Source organism: Bicyclus anynana, chromosome 13 (genome assembly GCF_947172395.1).
Source record: "Bicyclus anynana chromosome 13, ilBicAnyn1.1, whole genome shotgun sequence".
NCBI classification, from domain to species: domain Eukaryota; kingdom Metazoa; phylum Arthropoda; class Insecta; order Lepidoptera; family Nymphalidae; genus Bicyclus; species Bicyclus anynana.
In genome coordinates, this window is record NC_069095.1 from 9,796,201 (window position 1) to 9,817,844 (window position 21,644).

General features: G+C 35.8%; 1 protein-coding gene and 1 non-coding gene across 2 annotated transcripts in view; both read left to right on the forward strand.

Annotated features, from left to right (window-relative positions):
- The window catches only part of LOC112048104 (Kv channel-interacting protein 1), a 294,729-nt gene that overhangs the window by 28,770 nt on the left and 244,315 nt on the right, over positions 1 to 21,644 (forward strand). The window lies entirely within an intron of this gene.
- Trnav-aac (transfer RNA valine (anticodon AAC)) lies at positions 12,023 to 12,095 on the forward strand. Its single transcript has one exon. It is a non-coding gene; the product is annotated as a tRNA-Val (tRNA).

The window sequence follows — 21,644 nt, forward strand, 5'->3', positions numbered from 1 at the left end:
TGGCGCAGTGGTATGCGCGGTGGATTTACAAGACGGAGGTCCTGGGTTCGATCCCCGGCTGGGCAGACAGATTTTCTTAATTTGTCCAGGTCTGGCTGGTGGGAGGCTTCGGCCGTGGCTAGTTACCACCCTACCAGCAAAGACGTACCGCCAAGCGATTTAGCGTTCCGGTACGATGCCGTGTAGAACTTGAAAGGGGTGTGGATTTTCATCCTCCTCCTAACAAGTTAGCCCACTTCCATCTTAGACTGCATTATCACTTACCATCAGGTGAGATTGTAGTCAAGGACTAACTTGTAAAGAATAAAACATATCTGAATGACCGGTGTTTTTAAGAAAACACTTGATAATTCAGATGTAGGTATGGTCTTTCTACTTTCAAAAAAAGACCTCTACAGTACCAAATATTCAATTAAAACTGTTCTCTTGATTAATTTTCTGCCCTTTAAAATACCTACGTACTCAACCTTGTAAATCTATTGTTCAAAGATTCGATCAGCTCGATATTTAAGGCATTTGCGAATATTTGAAGTGCGTGGGCCCAACATTTGACCTTTGGTAATATAATACAATTTACTCGGCTGCTTCAAACCAAATCACGTTTTATCAGTACCTACTGAAGTATTTTGGTTTAACCCTGATTCTGTAAGACTAGCGTAGCGTTGCTTAATAGACGTGGGTGAAGTACCATCAGTTACTTTTCTTTTAATGCCTTATACCAAACTTCTTTGTTCGTTTGGTTCTTTTAGTACCAAATCGTAGCCTTTTTTACAAAAAATACTTATAGTAGGTATATATTTCAATTATCTATTGAAAAATATAATTTTCTCTCACTTTCACTCAAGTCACTCAACATTCGTACATTGACATAGGTAGTGTACCTACCTATGTCAATGTACGAGTGTTGAGTGCACGATCGGAGCATTAATGCGCGGGTAGCGTTAAGAGCGGTCGCAGGCGCACTGAGCTAGACTTTGAGTTACATTAATGATAATTTAACAACATTGTTCCGCCCTAGCACGTAAAGTACAACATTTTATGGTGCCCGATTGTCTATTTGTGATACAAAGTTAAAATTACTCAGAAGTACGAATGTAAATGTATTGCCACTGGCTACAAAATGTTTATGTTGCTTCATTATCTGTTTATGACATCACGTAAAAACTACTACAGTTACGTACATAGGGTTTTAAAACTAGTGACGTATTAATTAAAGCCGTTTCTGATAGAACCACGGTCTTTAAATCCTAAAAGTTTATGATTTAATCGGCTTTAGTTAATTCATCACTGTGCTGGCACCGCCTTCAAAGTGATCAGAAGGTAGCACATACGATGTTATTTTTCGCTTTTTAGTTCATTTATGTGATTTTGAAGTTGGTTCAATTTTTTTTGTTACAAAGAGTTTATTTTTCGGTTTTTATGTGTCCTAGCATTTAATTTTTAACCGACTTCAAAAAAAGGAGGAGGTTTCTCAATTCGACCGTGAAAATTAAATGGAACCAATCTGGAAGTATTTCAAATAAAAAAAAATTAAATTGGTCAAAAATTACGAAGTTATGCGGGTAACAAACATAAAAAAAAACACATACGCGTCGAATTGAGAACCTCCTCCTTTTTTGAGTCGGTTAAAAATAAATGTTCTTCGTATCTTTGGTATGTCATTCATTTTGTATCTTCATTAAGAACTTATCATCTTTCTAGTATGTTTGGGTCAAATATTGTAACGGACCAAACACAACAACCCCAACTATAATATAATTTTCATCTGGACTTCAGTCGGTTTAATTTCCGTTTAGCAAAACGATAGACGCCGTGAACCTTACGAGAACGCAGACTATAAACCGAAGCACGAAATCGGATATTGTGTTTGCGATTCCACCTCAGCCACAGTAGCGACAATATTGGCGTCGTGCCATCTTTAGCGGTTCAGTTTCACACATATTTGTCCTCAATTACCTACCAATATAGTTGATACTACACTTTTGCAGATTGGCAAGTTTCGTGGCTTGGTTATACCAACCAAATTTTGTTTGTATTACTGTACTCGTGCAACGTTTACTAGTTCTTTTGAATTTTTGGTTATTGGCACGATTGTGGAGCTTTCTAAGCTTTCGTTTACAATCTGTGATGCTTTCTAACGTTTAGGTTAGGTTAATCAGTTAAGTTCGGACAATTCATAATAGTTTATAGAAAAGTAAAAAAGCATGTGTTACCATCCGATTAGCTGACCTGAGCATTGTGCTGAATTTTGGTGTAGATATAAATTAGACCTAGGAATTTAATATTATTATTATCTTACTAGCTGACGCGGCGCCTTTTCACCTCTCTCGTTCCCGTGAGGATAATACAAGGCTTTTTCAAATCGGACCAGTAGTTACTGAGATTAGCTCGTTCAACCAAACGAACAAACAGTCAAGCAAACACACTCTTCAGCTTTATAATATTAGTGTACTATACTATGATAAAACTGAAACAGGTAAAATTCTGGATATTGGAGATATTTTAAAAAGTTTAGTTGGATTGTTTATTCGATGCTGAAGCTAAAAACATTTATTTTTAATTTTTGGTCTGTTTGTATGTCTGTGATTTTGTTAACTAGGCATCACGCACTACTGGGTAAATTTAAATGAAACTTAGCATGATAAAAATAAAATCAGAAGGGAGTGAAATATGGGTTAAAAGTTTGTATGGAAACTCCTTCATTTTTCGAAGTCGCGGGCGTCGACTAGTATTACCTATATAAATAAATAAACTATACATTAATTAATAATGAGATTTAGATTAATAAAAGTTTTAAATAAAAATAGCAAAACAATTCTTGGCGCCACACATCCTGTTTTAATGGAGTTATATGTACACAAATAAACAAGCATAAAATAATTACTTAGTCACCTAAAATATTCATAACGAAAATTGTTCATGCGTATGTCCATATTTTCGTCACACGTGAAAGCAGCTTACAGTCCAGTGCACTTTACTATATTATATAAACCACTTTTAGAGGATCCGAAATTAACTCCCATGAATTTTTTAGAGGACTGTGAGTTAAATCTCATACATTTCTGTGATTTATAAATATTATCATTATTATATTATAACATCTTACCTATGTGCTACCTTCTGATCAGTTTAAAGGCGGTGCCAAGCCAGTGATGTTTTAATTCAAGCCGTTTAAATTACACAATTTCTGTGGTTCTTTCAGAAACGGCTTTAATTAAAACATGACACTGGATTGGCACCGCCTTCAAACTGATCAGAAGGTAGCACATAGGTAAGATGTTATTTTTTGCTTTTTAGTTTAGGTTAATTTTTGAGTTGGAAGTCGGTTGAATTTTTTTTATTAAAATTTTTATTTTTTAATTTTTAGTGTTAGCACACCTACTGAGTGTGAACTGACTGTCCTCCGTCTTTATCACTAGACCCCATATGCAGTCACAATCCATATGGGTGGAAAGTTCTCATCAATATAAAATTTATTAAGTCCAAACACAAGGTAGCTACTGTGAACCATCGAAGAGTTCCCTTAACTCTCCTTCATCTTCATCACCAGATCTCTAATACAGTCACAACCTATCCTGGTGGAAAGTTCTCATCAATACAAAATTATCAAGTCAAAACACAAGGTAGCTACTATGAACCGTCGAGGAGTTCCCTTAACTATCCTTCGTCTTCATCACCAGACACCTAATACAGTCACAACCCATCTAGGTGGAAAGTTCTCATCAATACAAATTTATCAAGTCCAAACACAAGGTAGCTACTGTGAACCGTCGAGGAGTTCTCTTCACTGTCCTTCGTCTTCATCATCAGACCCTTAATACAGTCACAACCCATCTAGGTGGAAAGTTCTCATCAATACAAATAAATTAAGCCCAAACAAAAGGTACCTGCTGTAAATCGTTGACGAGTTCCATCGTCTGTGTATCGGCTCCATCATCAGACCAACTCCAGACCTTCATAAAATTGTAGTGGTTTAAAATACCTTATGGAAACACTAACAAACGCACTAGCCGTCTCTACGATTTTCGAAAGTTCCCCTCGATTTCTCCAGGATGCCACCATCAGATCCTGACATGAAAAAAATGGGACCACCCTGGAATCAAACCCTTCAAAACACAAAAAGAATTTTTAAAATCGGTCCACAAATGACGGAATTATCGCTGGACATACATAAAAAAAAAAAAAAAAAAAAAAAAAAAAAAAAAAAAAAAAAAAAAAAAAAAAAAAAAACATACATACAGCCGAACGTAGAACCTCCTCCTTTTTGGAAGTCGGTTAAAAAGTTGCTTTGTAAAACACTCTTCAATGTTTTACTGGAAATCGCTACTTAGCGATAAGGCTGCCTTTTGTAAGCTGATCTCTTCTTAATATGTTTTTATTTTACTTGTATTTATCTTTGTGGTGTGCAAATAAAGAATATCTATCTATCTATCTACCGGATAAAGTTTGAAAACTCTGGCACTTTTAAGTTCTTTCATCTTACTTTCTACAGTAAGGTGAAATAACAGAAAGAGATACCTCTATTGACAGTCATTCTAATTTCTTCTTTTTTTACTATGGCACTAATTAGCACTCTTAGTAGTTATTATATGCAGTCTGGACAACTCGACGAAGTCGACAACAAAAGAGCAACTGTTGAGTTTCTTGCCGGTATCTTCTCAGCAGAACCTGCTTTCCGAACCGGTGGTAGAATCTTTACAAATAGTCAATTAACGTGTCTAACGTGCTTGTAAACTGAGCCTACTTGAAATAAATTGATTGATTTTTGATTTTGATTTTGGACTTGATATCTTTTGGACATGTGAAAAATGTTTTAGTTCTTCGTTCCTGATTCGCAGTTATGGAATCACTTACAACGTGGGTGTCTTCGAATCATGAGTACCTAAATTAGCAATTAGCAATTATTTAGCAAGCGTTTAAATGCTAGCTATAACACCGTATGCTGCAACTGCATCTTCGCCTAAAACGCGTGTTTGCAGTCAAGCTAACCTAAAAAAATATATTCGTAAATAGGGTTACCTATTGTTAATAACTATTATTTGTAAAAAAATCGGTTGTCTGTAAAGTCGGTTTGCAGACGATAGTTGAACGTGACAACGTCATAAGAAAATACCGATGGAATAGTTGCATTTTTCAAAAGAAAATGTTCGTTTTTCTAAAATACTGCTTGACAATATTCATAGACCAGAATTAACTTTATTTCTTGTAAAAAAAGTTTTGCAACCCTAGAGCGAGGGAACGACGCATGATGTCATCTTTTTTTCGAGTGTGCAGCCGGCTCCATCGAATTATAAGACATTGTCACGTCAAAAACAGCTTGTGACAGATGATCTAATTAAAGAGAGTAGGAATTATAAATTGCTAAGCTAAACCTATTCAAAATTCTGAACGATCCTTAATTTGAATTTAAGCTATTGTACTAATGAGATAATTCCTTAATTGCAATAACAACGATAATTATCTCTATCTATGATAATTTAATCAGCACAATCAAAGCTGTTTATAATCGAATACATCGATATTCCAGGATTACACGTAATTAGAATTCACATCATCAACTTGATAACCGTAGATATAACATCTTTCTTATATATAATAGAGTTTAATTAAAGCAAACAAGTCACGTTGAAAGAGCCTTGTACACAATATGGGTGAATATTGCTTTAGAAAGAGCGAAAATTACACGCAAACTGTAAGAGAAAGCGAGTTGTTATAAATTTTTTCTACACAGCTCATTGTCACTGCGTGTAGTCTTTTTATTACGTACATATTTTACTGATTTATTATTTACTAGCGGCCGCCTGTAATTCAGATTTTCACAAATCCCGCGGGAATCATCGATTTTTCCGGGATGTGTTAATACAGAGTAAAATCTATTTCCATTTCAAATTTCAGCCAAATCGCTTCAATAGTCTCGTGAAAGAGCAACAGACATCCCAAATTTCCGCGTTTATAATATTACTAGGATTTCATTACGAATTTTAGTCAACTACTCGTTCGATTGAATGATTTTGTTTCTTTATTTAGTTGTTAATGTTTATATTTTTAGACAAAGTACAAAATTCATTAATACTAATATTATAAAGCTGAAGAGTATGTTTGTTTAATCTCACGAACTGCTGGTTCGATTTGAAAAATTCTTTCAGAGTTAGATAGCCCATTTATCGGGGAAGGCTATAAGTTATATATTATCCACGTATTCCAACGTTAACAGAAACCAGGCGGGTGAAACCACGCGGCGTCAGCTAGTTTATTATAAGTAGGCTTAGTTTACATACCCTTTTAAAACTTCAGGTTATGTTACTATGGATAAGCAAAGTCGAACATTTGAAGATACCTTGTTTCTAGAAGAGCTTACAAAAAACTCGGCTTATTTGGAAATAGAAACGTTTAAAAAAAGTCCGTTAATCGCTTGTCACTTGTGTCTTTTTCTATCTCTGCCGTTTAATAGCGTAGATACCACTAAGGCCAGCCGTATCTACACAAAGGAGTTCTTTCCTTTCTAATGTAATTGTACGTTCCACTGAATCTCAGACTAAAGCTCTAGGGTCTGAAGTTTCCAGAGACATACAGTTTAAACAGCTATTGTCTTAATTAACGGCGTTTGTGTTAAACTTATGTTACGACTTTGCGAGGAAGGTATTTGCGATTTACTTTTCTAATATATTCTATTCTATACTTATATATTTGTGACACAGTTCATCCACCCCAGATGAACTACCACAATCTTTATTTTGCCTTGAAGCAGCAATACTTATCTCAATCTTTTTATGGTTGACTAGCTGACGCCATGTGGTTTCACCCGCGTGGTTCCCGTTCCCGTTCCCGTAGGAATACAGGGATGAAAGGGTATGAAAAGATAGGCTATAGGCTATACCTATAGCCTACCTCGATAAATAGGCTAACTAATACTGAAAGATTTTTTAAATGGGACCAGTAGTTCCTGAGATTAACGCGTTCCAGCAAACAAACAAACAAACTCTTCAGCTTTATAATATTAGTATAGTATACAGCTTTATAATATTGGTTTACGCTTGACTACAATGGCCAATAGAGCCGTGATAGCCCAGTGGATATGACCTCTGCCTCCGATTCCGGAGGGTGTAGGTTCGAATCCGGTCCGAGGCATGCACCTCTAACTTTTCAGTTGTGTGCATTTTAAGAAATTAAATATCACGTGTCTCAATCGGTGAAGGAAAACATCGAGAGGAAACCTGCATACCAGAGAATCATCTTAATTCTCTGCGTGTGTGAAGTCTGCCAATCCGCATTGGGCCAGCGTGGTGGACTATTGGCCTAACCCCTCTCATTCTGAGAGGAGACTCGAGCTCAGCAGTCGTCATCAACCCGAATATGGGTTGATGACGACGACAATGGCCAATGTAAAGGTTATCAGCCATAGGTCTGATGATGAATATGGAACGCACTTACCTAAATGCCAATGTACCCTTGCTTTGAAGATATTTACATTTTAGGTACGAAGTATAAATGTCAGAAGGGCAATCCACAAGTCAGTTGTTTATATGGAACTTTAAACCGAAATGTATGATGCGGATCGCTTCGATGTCAACCACATAGGGATTTGACAGTTATTACCGATATAATTACAAGTACTTGGGACTTAGAACTTATGCTTAAAGTTGACACACCCAAGGCGATTGCCTTGCAGAATGTATTCCATGCAAATTAAGGTCCTGCGATGTATTTCTCTTTTATAGATTAGTTGGTTTTGTTTAGTAGGTTTGTCTCGTCATCTATTACTTTAATGAAACACATTGCTACTAGCAAGAAGTAAAATATAATTAAAAGATAGATAATTAAAGAGAAAAGATAAAGTAGTATAGATAAGCATGGAAAGTCAATCTGCAGCACATAATCTGGCTTTTATGCAGAGCGTAGCTTTACCGCAAAGCGACTTAGTGCTTGATACGCTACCAGAAGCCAATTAGGAGAATTGAATTCCATACAAGTTTCTAACATATGTAACATTTTATGTCTTTAGCTAGCTTATGCCTAGGACTTTGTGTGGGATATATTAGATTTCACGTTTTCGCTGAAATGTGAATCTAACAGTGGTATTCATAGACGTTGTAGAGGCCAGGGGATGTATAATGTATAAATATTTTCATACTGATAAATGAAAAATAAAAATTGGTAAAAGAACTTTTAATATCGATTCAGTACATTTAGAGATTACCCCTACAACCTAACAAACTTTCTATCTTTATAATAGTATAGTAAAGATTGGATATTTATATCCAGCAGCTCCAGTAACCTGTGATTCCATCGGTCCACCTAGTGGGGGGTTGACCAACACTGCGCTAATCCGGTGAGTGCTCGCTATTCCAACACATTGGGATACTAAAGTCGTGGGGCTTATAGAAACTGGATGGGTAACTAAGACACAGGTTTATTAGCTTCGTGATTCGAAGAGCACGTATCCGATCTGTTCATTTTTACTAGCTCTTACTTTAATGGTTACACAAGAGTCTGAAGTCATTACATTAATTAAATCCGCATTGGCTCCGCATAGTGGCTTTTACCATTTCACTACAAATTAGTATTACGAGTATAAATCTCCCGTAGCGCTGATTTTGTATGTGTTCGGGTTATTCTCAAAAATGTCTGGGCCGATTTTCATATTATTTTAACCATTATTAAAGGAATTAACTAAAAACCTTTCATTAGTTAAAATTAAATTAACAGTTTTGCCTCAAACAGCAGAATAATATGTTTATAATCAAAATAATCACAAAAAATTCTTACGATAATATTTTTTTCCTATGCTTAATAATATTTATTAATAAGTTAAATAACTTTAATTATTCATTTAATAATCATTTTAATTGGTTAGTAAATAATAATAGCCCAATTCTTTTAATATCAAAATTATCACTAGAATAAATATCACCAGGGCATAATAAATTTCCTAACAATTTTGGTATGTAAATACATTCTATTCTACTTTAACTAAATATTTTACTTAAAATATGAAAATTTGAAGATGCTTTACAAGGATTATTTTAGGTAAATGTGGAGGGAGACTGTGGGAGTATCAGACATTTCAAAACGTAGGTAGCACTTTCTCGACTTAGCGTAGGACGATATCGTTGACCTTTCGTATTGTTTGAATTAATTAATATATTACAAACATTTATTAAAGTAAACAAGAATTATATAGTTATAGAGATACCGTGATAGAACAGTGGATATGACCTCTGCCTCCAATTTCGGAGGGTGTGGGTTCGAATCCGGTCCGGGGCATGCACCTCCAACTTTTCGTTTGTGTGCATTTTAAGAAATTAAATATCACGTGTCTCAAACGGTGAAAGAAAACATCATGAGGAAACCTGCATTCCAGAGAATTTTCTTAATTATCTGCGTGTGTGTAGTCTGCCAATTCACATTAGGCCCGCGTGGTGGACTATTGGCCTTACCCCTCTAACTCTGAGAAGAGACTCGAGCTCAGCAGTGAGCCGATTATGGGTTGATACCAAAGATTACAGTGTATTGTTGATACGAAACAAGAGTTAGGTAGCTGAAATGAAATTTGTATTCAAATCTGCATTGGGAAAGTTTGAGATTCTTTGTTTTTTAGAACGTCAGTTGATTACTTTATGTAGTACCAGAGTAATTCGATATAGAGCTCGTCCAGGAAAGAACTACCACCACGCCTACTTTTATCACCAAAAAAAATGGCGGTGTTTCTATTTAATGCATAAATTATGGTGTATTTACAAGACCTCAAGTTGAAGGTGACAGGACGGCACTTTGTTCTTGCATGTCCTTCGAACAAAAATTTGAATTTGGGTCATATTCTAACTAATTTTTTAATTCAAAATTCATTTATTTCAATAAGGCTTAGTTTACAAATACTTTTGAAACGTCAATTTATGTCATGATTTAGTATTGGTTATGTCATGGTAAGTAAAGTCGTAAAGTCGTAAAAAAGTTCATTTTATTTATTATAGGCAAAGTCGAAAACTTAAAATTAATGTTAAGAGGGTCCAAAGGCGAGAAGAGCCCACAACAAAATCAGCCAAGCTTTATTTTTTTTATTTACCACCATTTTACAAACTTATCTAGAACTAAGTACACACTCGTATAGTCCATTTCAATACCAGGTTTTTTTATCATTTATATAATCATTAACACTATAATAAGACTTTCCTATAATCCTGCTTTTATTAAACACTTTGAACTTTTTGAGAGACATGCCAGTGGCTTCATGTGGCAATTTATTATACATATAAACGTATGCAACTATCCTCAAAAGAATTACTAATTTTTTGTAACCTAGTGTGGTGTGCAACAATTTTATTTTTGACATTAACCACTCTGGTTATAGGCCAAAGTTTTCCTCTCCTCCTTTTCACAATCAATCGTAATCTTTTCAATGTCAAAATAGTAGCTAAGTTATTGGTTGCATAAAACATACCCTTGTTCCTCGACTTGGCGAGAGGCACTGCCGTGCCTCCCGATTTTTAAGACACTTACGATGACGTAACAGCGTCCGTTCATGCTTAACATTTTAATAATTCATGAAGTGCGCCTCACTTTCTCAAGTGTGCTTCACTCAAGAAAGCGAAGTGCACTTGAAATAATCACTTGAATCACGTTACGGAAGAACGCCATTTAAATTTTTTTATGTATCCATGTCATGACAGTAAATATTTTTACTAGCAAATGACCAAGTAAAGTTAAATTTATTGATGGCTCCCTTTGATCGTAATATCGTTTGTATCACGCTGTATGAATTTCCTTTTATTTGGGACTGCTTCCTTCATCTGAATTCCATCCTTCGCCACTGGTAGTCAGTTCTTGGTAGTCAAAATAAGTAATATATTACCCGATAGAACCGTTTACCGAAACCGTTTAGGCAGGGACCTAGCATAAAGGTTTTACAGTTTACAACAGTTCTGTAAACTCAAAGCTGAAGCAATTGGGAACATAGAAGCAATCTAGTTTCCTATTCCTTTTATGTTAAGGCGAAAATGTTTGCAGTGCGACGCTTTCTGTGACCATTTCTGACACAACCATTTGTCTCGGTATGTTTTCCTGGTAGGTTAGATTAACGGTACGCTGTCGACAATGGGGCATTCAGGTTACCTACTATCTAGGTTTTTGGATCAGTAGTGCTTACATTTTGAATTGAAGTTCGATTAATGGAAAGATTTAATGGTTCCAAGAGGTAATCGCCCGTTGGGTTATTGTATACGGTCTATCCGACTAATTTCGGTATTTCCGACATTTTTTTTTTTTATTCTTTACAAGTTAGCCCTTGACTACAATCTCACCTATGGTGATGGTAAGTAATGATGCAGTCTAAGATGGAAGCGGGCTAACTTGATATGAGAAGGATGAAAATCCACACCCCTTTTCGGTTTCTACACGACATCGTACCGGAACGCTAAATCGCTTGGCGGTACGTCTTTGTCGGACGGGTGGTAATTACCCACGGCCGAAGCCTCCCACCAGCCAGACCTGGACCAATTAAGAAAATCTAAATCTGCCCAGCCGGGGATCGAACCCAGGACCCCCGTTTTGTAAATCCACCGCGTATACAACTGCGCCACGGAGGTCGTCGAAATTTGAGGAGATCGGGAATGTTAGTCTTTTTTATGTATGTCTGCATGAATGAGTCTATAAAAATTAGTCTTGCCAATAAAACTACTTCGTAAACATTTAAACCTCTTAGGGCTCCCGCACACGGGCCACATCGTCACTGCTCGCTTCTTGTAGCCCGCACCGGCCACTAAGACACACGCCGACACAACGCCGCCACACGCTACTCGCGCGATTATGATACTGCATGTACGGGTTAAAAAAGTAGCAGCCACCGACCACAAGTGTCGACCACCGGCCACAGATGTCTGTCGCGCGCATCAGCTACTTTTGTGGCCCCTTCTTGCTTCTTGTAGCGGAGTTTGTGGCTGTCACGTGTGCACGTGTGCGGCGACACTTAGTTTCAATTTATATGTTATTAAATCAAGTGAATAATATTTTCAAACATATCGATATCGTTTCCGTGGTGTAGCGGTTATCACATCTGCCTAACACGCAGAAGGCCCCCGGTTCGATCCCGGGCGGAAACATAACTTTTTTTATTTTTTATGTATATTTACATTGATTTATAACTAAAAGTTTAAAGATTAATTTTGTTGAGAAACAACACAAAACGACTTATCAGTATTATTTTCATAATAACACGTTTCACGTTTATATTCCAGTATACACAAAATTTTATCAAAGCAAGTCCCCGAGACACATTAAGTCATGAATGACATAGCGGTCCCAAGAGACAGTATTTCACCAAGTTCTTTGACAAAATATAGAATTTTGGTTTCGTAACCTTGACTCTATTTTTCTTTTCCCTGATCAATATTAGTTGTCCATAAAGTAGTCATAATTTCACCGTAAGAAAAATTGCGGTAAAATATTTTGCAGGCGCTTGTGGTCAAACAAGGTCAATAGATTATTTTTAATACACATATTAATATTATGATAAAGGTGCTTAGTGCTTTGTTTGTTAGTCTGTTTAAACGGTTTTAGTTGGTGTGGAATTGGAATAAAAAATAGCTTATATATGTTCAGACTTTAATCTATCTTTGAGCTAAATTTTATCCCTTCAGCCGTTTTTTCGCTTTATTGAGTTACAATCCATATACCTTCAGTTTTTACTGTACAGTTTTAATTGTACAGTTTTAAATATATAACCGAAATTTCATTATAAAAAAACGTAACATAAAAAAAAAAGTTCTACGTTTGCGTTTAAACTAAACATTTCTACTGTGCAGTACAGGTAAAACTGCACAGTTATAACTGCAGGTCTTTATTAGATTAGAAAGGATTATGTAGGTAAGGGTTAAATTAAATTCAACGATTAGTCGGTACTCACGTTAAAGCGAACGTTGGCTACATCTTGCGTCGTTTGCGGTGTGAGGTTACGAGCGTATCACGTTAACCCTAGATTGCTAATGCGCTACACCTGACGTCTAAAATAAAGACCGTAATAAGAGAAACTATAGGTATTGAAATATTTAAGTAGTACTTACTTTTAAGTACACGTCTTTTTGTTTTTATTGCGAGTCTTTTGCTCTTATTGTGTTTCCGTTTTACAGTATTTTACAATTCTATACCCAAAAAGATTGGAGACGCATAGACGCTGGCGAGATGTGGTGCTGGAGAAGAATGCTCCGTTTTCCGTGTACAACACATAGAACCAATGTATCGGTGCTGAAACAACTTAACATCTCGAAGAGACTGTCCACCACCTGTCTTCTTCCTCCTCCTCGAATACTTCGGCCACATTGCCAGGAGAGGACATAACTTAGAGAAACTAGTGATCACTGGCAATGTGAAAGAGACTTCAAGAACGTAGCCCAATACGTTGGTCAGACCAAACCCGCGCCACTCTCGACACCAAAGTACACGAGGATCTGCAAATCATGAAAAGCCGAGCCACATGGTACGACATCGTCAAATAGCAATCTTGTGTAAGGGGTCACGTCCTCAGGAATGAGGAATACGACTCAAGGATCCAAAAAGTGCTGTTTTCTGTCTATAATGTACGTATGTTTATTCGCGTTAATCTGTGGTCTTGAGTAAAAATACTATAGTATGCTAAAAGGCCTCAGCTTTTTCCAGCTGCAAGAAATGACAGATCGTTGGATATTAATTTCAACTTGATCTTTCGTCCTCGCCCTTGTGTTACTGAGATAAAGGTTTTTAACTGAAAGTTAGACAGAAAGAAGTGATTTATATTTTCCCTATATGTTTTTAAAAAAAAAAAAAAAAACAAAAAAATAGCTTATATATGTTATTTCAGACTTTAATCTATATTTGAGCTAAATTCTATCCCTTCAGCAGTGATTGAGTTACAATCCACATCCGTACATATTATGACCTTCAGTTTTAACTGTACAGTTTTAAATATATAAGATATCTTAAAAATGATCATATTTTTTTATTTACAGCATTTTATAGTTTACACAAGTAAGCGTTACATTAAATTCAACAATTAGTCGTTACCCACGATAAAGCGAACGTTAGCTATATCTTGCGTCGTTTGCGGTGTGAGGTTACGAGCGTATCACGTTAACCCTAGATTGCTAATGCGTTGCACCTGACGTCTAATAGAGACCGTAATACGAGAAACTACACTGAAATATTTAAGTGCTTCTTACTTACTTTTAAGTAAGATATTTTTGTTCTTATTATTGTTTTTTTTATATTTTTCAGTTACATAAACAAAAAGTGCTGTTTTCTGACTATATGTTTGTTTAATCTCGCTTCTGCGGTCATCTGTAAAAATGCTATTGTATGCATTTATTAAAAAGTCTGAGCTTTTTACAGCTCCAAAAGATCTGGAGTATTTCATATTAATTTCAGCTTGATAACTCCTCATGTTGCTGAGAAAGAGGCTTTTGACAGAAATACAGACATTAACAAGTGATTAATTTTTTTCCTTTTGAGCTAAGAAACTCTTAAAAGAATCGATAGTTTGCTTTACAGCACTAAAAAGATTACTCAGGTGTAGATTAAATTAAATAAAGCAACTATGTATTCAAGTTAAAACGAATGTTAGCTACATCTTGCGTCGTTTGCGGTGTGAGGTTACGAGTGTATCACGTTAACCCTAGATTGCTAATGCGCTACACCTGACGTCTAATGAGAGAAACTACATTGAAATATTTAAGTGCTACTTACGTTTAAGTAAGAGTCTTTTTGCGCTTAAGAGCTGGTGTGTTATTCCGTCATAGTCAGATCATCATCATGCTGGCCCAATGCGGATTGGCAGCGTTCACACACGCAGAGAATTAAGAAAATTCCTTCCTGAAAAGAAAAAGAGAAGAAAAAAGGTTTCCTCACGATGTTTTCCTTCACCGTTTGAGACATGTGATATTTAATTTCTTAAAATGCACACAACCTAACCTTTACATTATTTCAATTAAGAAAAGATAGCAACCCTAGTCATAAGACTCGAGTTTGGAACAGATATCGGGTTGCAAGTGGAATCATTAAAAGTTTTGAACTATGCGGCGACGACGCAACTCCCGTCCCGGGTGAGCTAGACGACAGGCATTATGAGATACTGTTGCTAATCACAGCTTGAAGTATTTTTTTTTTCAAATAAATTTTAACTTCAAACTACCATCTTCTAAAAAAGATAAAAGAGGATAAAGAGTAGCGTATGAATTAATCCAGAGTAAAATTAAAAAAAAAATACTTTTAGCGGGACAGAAATGTGTACCTATCTACCAAATGTAAAGCGATATAGATGTTATAATTTTCTTAACTAGCAGACGCTCGCGATTTCGTCCGTTGATTGAGTTTTTCACAAATCCCGCGGGAACCATGACTTTTTTCAGAATTAAAAGTAGCCTATGTATTAATCCAGAGTAAAATCTATCTCCATTTAAAATTTCAGCCAAATCGGTTCAGTAGCTGCAGCGCAAAGGAGGAACATACACTCTTACGTCCAGTTTCTTCATGTAAAGCTAAAGTAACAGTAGTAAATAGTAAAGAAGACTTTATTTTTCAGTGAATAAGACCGTCACTTTTGATTTATGACGTTACTTTGACTGTTACTTGCGATGAAGAAACTGGCCGTTAGACACAAACTTTGGCCTTTAAAATGTTAGTGTGATTTAGATTAATCTATACTTCTATACTAATATCATAAAGCTGAAGAGTTTGTTTGTTTATGTTTGATTGATTGTGGTGCGATTTGAAAAATTCTTTCAGTATTAGATAGCCCATTTATCGAGGAAGGCTATATTATACTCCATATTCCTACGGGAACGGGAACCACGCGAATGAAACCGCGCGGCGTCAGCTACTAAATAATAATCGTATAACTCTCGTCGTCCAAAAATTGAAGGCACAGTTTAAATTCCCAGTGGTGAGATAAAGAACAATTGGCTCCTATGTGCATTTATACTGCTTTAAGCTATGTTTTATTTTACTCGTGTGTGTGCTTAAGAAATATTGAAGTCTTGCTCGGCGCAGTAAATTTTTATCGTGGATAAGATGGCGACGGCAAGTGCATTCTTTAAAAATGAAAAAGGAAAATAAATTCAGCCTTTTCACGGCTGATCTAAGAAAAATGCCATAAAGTTAACCAATTTGCTTTGACTTTTATCAGACTAACAATATAGAGGCGAAAGTTTATGTGTAAGTACCTACCTACGTTTTTACCTTTACGCTGCGGCTACTAAAGCGATTTGGCTGAAATTTGGAATGGAAATAGATTTTACTCTGGATTAACACATAGGCTACTTTTAATTCCGAAAAAAGTCATGATTCCCGCGGGAATTGTGGAAAACTCAATTCGACGCGGACGAAGTCGCGGGCGTCCGCTACTTAAGAAAATTATAACATCTATATCGCTATAATAGATGGTATATTGTTATAATATGGTAGATAGGTACATATTTCTGTCACGCTAAATAAAACAATAAAAAAATATTTTATTTTTTTATTGATTTATTTAGGTACACACAGGCGGTGCAAGAAATAAGAAAATTAGAGAAAGTACGCACCTACGTCACAGAAAATATCCTACGTACAATAAAGTCCTGAGTTACTTTTGGAATGGACCACTATCGGACGTAGCATAATTCCTTTTACATCTCTACACATACATATTTTTCCTTTTACATCTCTGTACCATCTCTATCCTCATCAAGATTTTTATTATCTAGTTCGATTATAAATTACATCAGATTAACGCCTAATTAATAATAATTATCAAATATTTAAATTTCAGTTTAGCAACAACTAATCTACTGTAATTTAAAATTAGCAACAGCTGTAGCACGTTAGCGTGGCGTTAGCGTGACGTCATATCCGTAACCACAGCCACGAAGATATTGCATCTAACTTGAGCAGGCTGCAATGCTCAAACATTCTTTGTATTAATGAATATCTAGATTACTTCAAGTTAACTCCGTGTCTCAGAGAGCAAGTAAAGCCGTCGGGCCTGCGCCTGATCTTTCACAGTTCTTATCTGTCTGCCGTCCCATCGGACTAAGAGGGTTAGCTTTTAGCGTTTTTTGTTTTGAACTATCAGAGTGACGGAATAAGGAGTGCACCTGTGCTTTCATACACACTTGTGTACTATAACATCTCCTACGTAGGTACATGGTAAATCTCAAAAATAAGATAGGCCGCCTTGGCCGAAAAAAAATTATTCTGTCTGGAGCATATTATTTTAACTTAACACGTTAACACGTTGGTACGTACGTGTAGTTTATCATAGTGTGTGTACTGCGCAGTATAATGTTTCATTTTTATCGGCCTATTTAAATAGCCCACGACAGGGGCCACACCTCGTTTTTATAGGAGAAGAGTTTTGACCTACCACGTTGTTCCAACGAAGATTGGCGAGTTTTGAGTAAGAATATTTGATAAACTTTGTAACGATCACTATCTATTAGATATTTATGATAAATTACGCCAAAATGGTGCAACACCACAGACTCCAGAATTTTAACTGAGAAATTTTTACAAAGAAATGCTAAATATTTTATAGCCTAACCTAGAACTCTGAATCTCGTGATCCAAAGCAACATAATCTAACCACTGGGCTAGTGAGGCAGTAGGTATATTCTATACTGTTCTCCTGAGACTGCATCCAGCGACATGTTTAATGTCGTCAGTCCACCTGGTGAAGGGTTGACCAACACATCGCTTTTTGGGTCGTCATTCCATCATCTTGGGACTATACTCGTATAGCTATTAGTCAGTACAGCTTTGCGACTCGTTGAGAGATTTCTGGATTTCTTCATTTCTGATTCTATCACGTAGAGCTTCTTCGAATATCTTGCTCCACCGCCGGATGACTGATTCTGAGCCTTCTCATGAACCCCAAAATCATTAAAATATTAGGTATACTTATGAAAATAACCCGCAACGTCTAATCTTACCAAAGCTCGGCCAATTACACAGATGTTAGTGCACAATTCTACATAAACAGAATATCTTAATATTTAGGTCTATGTAGCTGTCCAAGCATTTCCATCCTTGAAAATGTTTACAATAGTAATGTTTAATATTGTACTTAGTATAATTACCTACTTCAACTGTAGACGTACTTAGGATCCTACTAATATTATAATCGCGGAAGTTTGTATGGATGTTTGTTTGGTTGTTAGTTTGTTACTCTTTAACCCACTACTACTAAACCGATCTGGCTAAAATTTAAAATGGAAATAACTTTTACTCTGGATTAAAACGTAGGCTACTTTTCATCCCAGAAAAATCCATGGTTCCAGCGGGATTTGTGAAAAACTGAATTCCACACGGGCGAAGTCGCGGGCGTCCGGTAGTATTTCTATACTTAAAAATAAACTTAAGCTTTACACATACCAACACAATAATAACGCTAACTTTAGCGTTATCATTGCGTTTGTATGTGGAAACTAAAGGAGCGTCAACAATGCAGAAACATATTAAATTATTATCTGCCTGTGGTTGCTAAGCAACGGTTTTCTGATTAAAAGGATCTCCTCTAGCTGTATTAAATAATTAAATATTTTAATACAGCATTTCTGCTGTTCTATTAGCTCACAAACGCAAACAAATTTCTGTTCTCAGAAGAAACGCCCTTAGAGAATCGTTCCGCCCGCCCATGCTTCCGCCTTCGCCCATCAGGCGATGCTTTTGCGCTCGCAGCACTTACACAATCTAAAAAAAACAACTGTGTACAGTCTCTGTACTATTACATCAAAAACTAAACCGTAAAATAGAAGATCCATACTTTCTACGTAATTGGTAACTGGATAGTATTGGTATCGAAATCGGTTACAGCTCTTTTTATCTATCGCATTATAATATATAGAGGGAAGGCTGAAATTGAGCACGCAGCTATTGAGTTACAAAATCATCCGTATTAAAACCACCTTTATATCATATATAGTGATAAAATAAAAATACATATATTGATATACACATAAAATAATATTATGTTTATTCTCGCATTTATTTATTACTTTTTTTTTAATTTTTAACAATATAAGTATAAAATACAAAACATTATTAAAAATTTATAAAAAAAATCCACCCTCCCGCTGCGGGACATTTGAGTGCCCAAGCAACCGGTGGTCAGGGCTCCAGAGTGAGGAACCTCCTCACAATGCGCGCCGTCTCAAGAATCACTGCCTTTTGTATCCGACTCTTGATCCAACAGTTAAGCGAAAGCTTCTTAAGGTGTTGATCGAAGCTTTTCGCTATAAGACCATTGACTGAAACAACTATCGGAACAATCTTCATCATCATTCTTCTTCTTCATCTTCAATATTATGTCATTATTATTACTATTATTTTATTCCTTACAAGTTAGCCCTTGACTACAATCTCACCTGATAGAAAGTGATGATGCAGTCTCAGATGGAAGCGGGCTAAGTTGTTAGGAGGAGGATGAAAATCCACACCCCTTTCGGTTTCTACACGGCATCGTGCCGGAACGCTAAATCGCTTGGCGGTACGTCTTTGCCGGTAAATAAAAAATCCTGGATTTCCTAATTCTATTCGAATAATAAGGCTTAAAGGATTTTTATTAAGTAAAATTTACTAATTATCAAATATTAATTTGATTTTAACCCTAGATAACAAAACATTCGTCAACGTGACGACGCCCCACTCCGAGAAAGTCAAGTGCACTTACTTCCTTGCATCCAGCTCCCCCGACGCTTTCTTTAACTTCCTAGTTCGTGCAAATGATTCATTTGCACGAACTAGGAAGTTTCGTTTAATTATTATTTATTTACGAATATAGTTAAGTTGTATAGTATAGGGTTAAAATGAAGACGGCGCCTGTAAATCATAAACAGTTCATGTTATCTAGGTCGTCTTGAGGCTAATGAAGAGCATGCATTTAATCATCAATGCCGTTGCAGATTCCAATTTGCATTACCATATCTATAGAATAACTTGACAGTATTTATGTCTTAAGTTTAAGATGCTAAATAATTTAGTTGACTAAACAAATCGATCATACTGAAAGCGTTGCCCATGATAGTCAATATTTAATAACTATATTATTACTAGCGGATGCCCACGACTTCGTCCGCGTAAAAATCGATGTCAACTTTCAACCCCTATTTCACATCCTTCTATTTATATTTTTGCAAGTTTTATAACGTATAAATAATACTAATCATTTTACATTTACAAATGTACCTAGAAAAATGAAGAACTATTCATACAAACTTTCTACCCCTACTTCACCCGTTTCTGATTTTATTTTCGTATTATTCTTCGTATTATGGTCTCGAAAATAAATTGGCTCAGTTTTATTTGAATTCATTTAGTGGTTTCAGCGTGATGCCCGGTCAAAAAAAAGGCAGACAGACAGACAAAAAATAACAAAAAAGTATTTCAGGCTTCAGTATCGATCATACTATATCCTATATACTATATATATATAGGCAGGCTATGTTTGATCCCCATATTCACACGAGAACGGGAACTACGTAATTGAAAGCGCGGGGCGTCATATAGCAGAATTTCTGCCTCTTTTAGAAATTTTGTGTCATATCCGAAACTATTTAATATAGATTATCGTGTTACAAATAATTTTAATATTGCAGTTTTAAATTGTTCATTGGCTTACTAACACCTATTACTCAAATCATAATTATAGCTTGGCAACTTCGTTCGTAACACTCCCGATGGTCCGCGGGAGCCGGGGAGCATGTAGCGATGAATCAAAAATCCACGACAGATGCACCTCACTACCCCGCACGCACGATTCACACCCGCACAGTCTTTCCCCCCGTCGCCCGCATATCAAGGGAGTGTCATCAACGAACTTTCCAGAATATAGTGTCATAGTCATTGTTGAAGTTGTACAAAAACTGTTTAGCATCCATAATTAGTAATACACAGTTTTCGTGTTGAAATTCGCGAGATTTAATTAATCTATACTAGTATTATAAATGCGAAAGTAACTCTGTCTGTCTGTTACCTTTTCACGACTTGGAGCAAAACGTATGATACTTTTTGATCCTAAAATAAAAATAGAAAGGTGTGAAATAGGGGTTGAAAGTTTGTATGGAAAGTCCTTCATTTTTAGAGTTAGGTACTCTTTTAATTGTTCATCCTACTAATATTATCAACGCGAGTTTGTATGGATGTTTATTACTCTTAAACGCCGAAACTACTAATTATATATATTATATATTAGCCAGAATATAAAATATATATAATATATTTTATATTCTGGCTTACAAATCTGTATACTTACAGCTAAAATAATGTATTTAGCTTGTGGACCCTAATCATTCTTTACTGACGTGTTCATTATAATATAAGTTGGTTACTTCAATTAATATGGGGCTTACAATGTCAAATATTGTTCTACCCTGATTGAGAAAGGTATTTGTGCAAACAATACCTTTCATCTAACAGTGTTTGTTACAAATACCTTTATTCAATAAGCGTTTTATTAAACTGAATAAATACCTTGATTCATTACACATTCTCTTGATTAAATAGCAAATTAAATTTATTATGGTAGCATTTTAACAGCTAATTTAATTCAATGTTATATAATTTGTATATCTTAATTATAGGAATTTGGTTTGTAAAATATCTATGAATTGCATCAGTTACATCGACATGGTTAGACTGATTTGTTT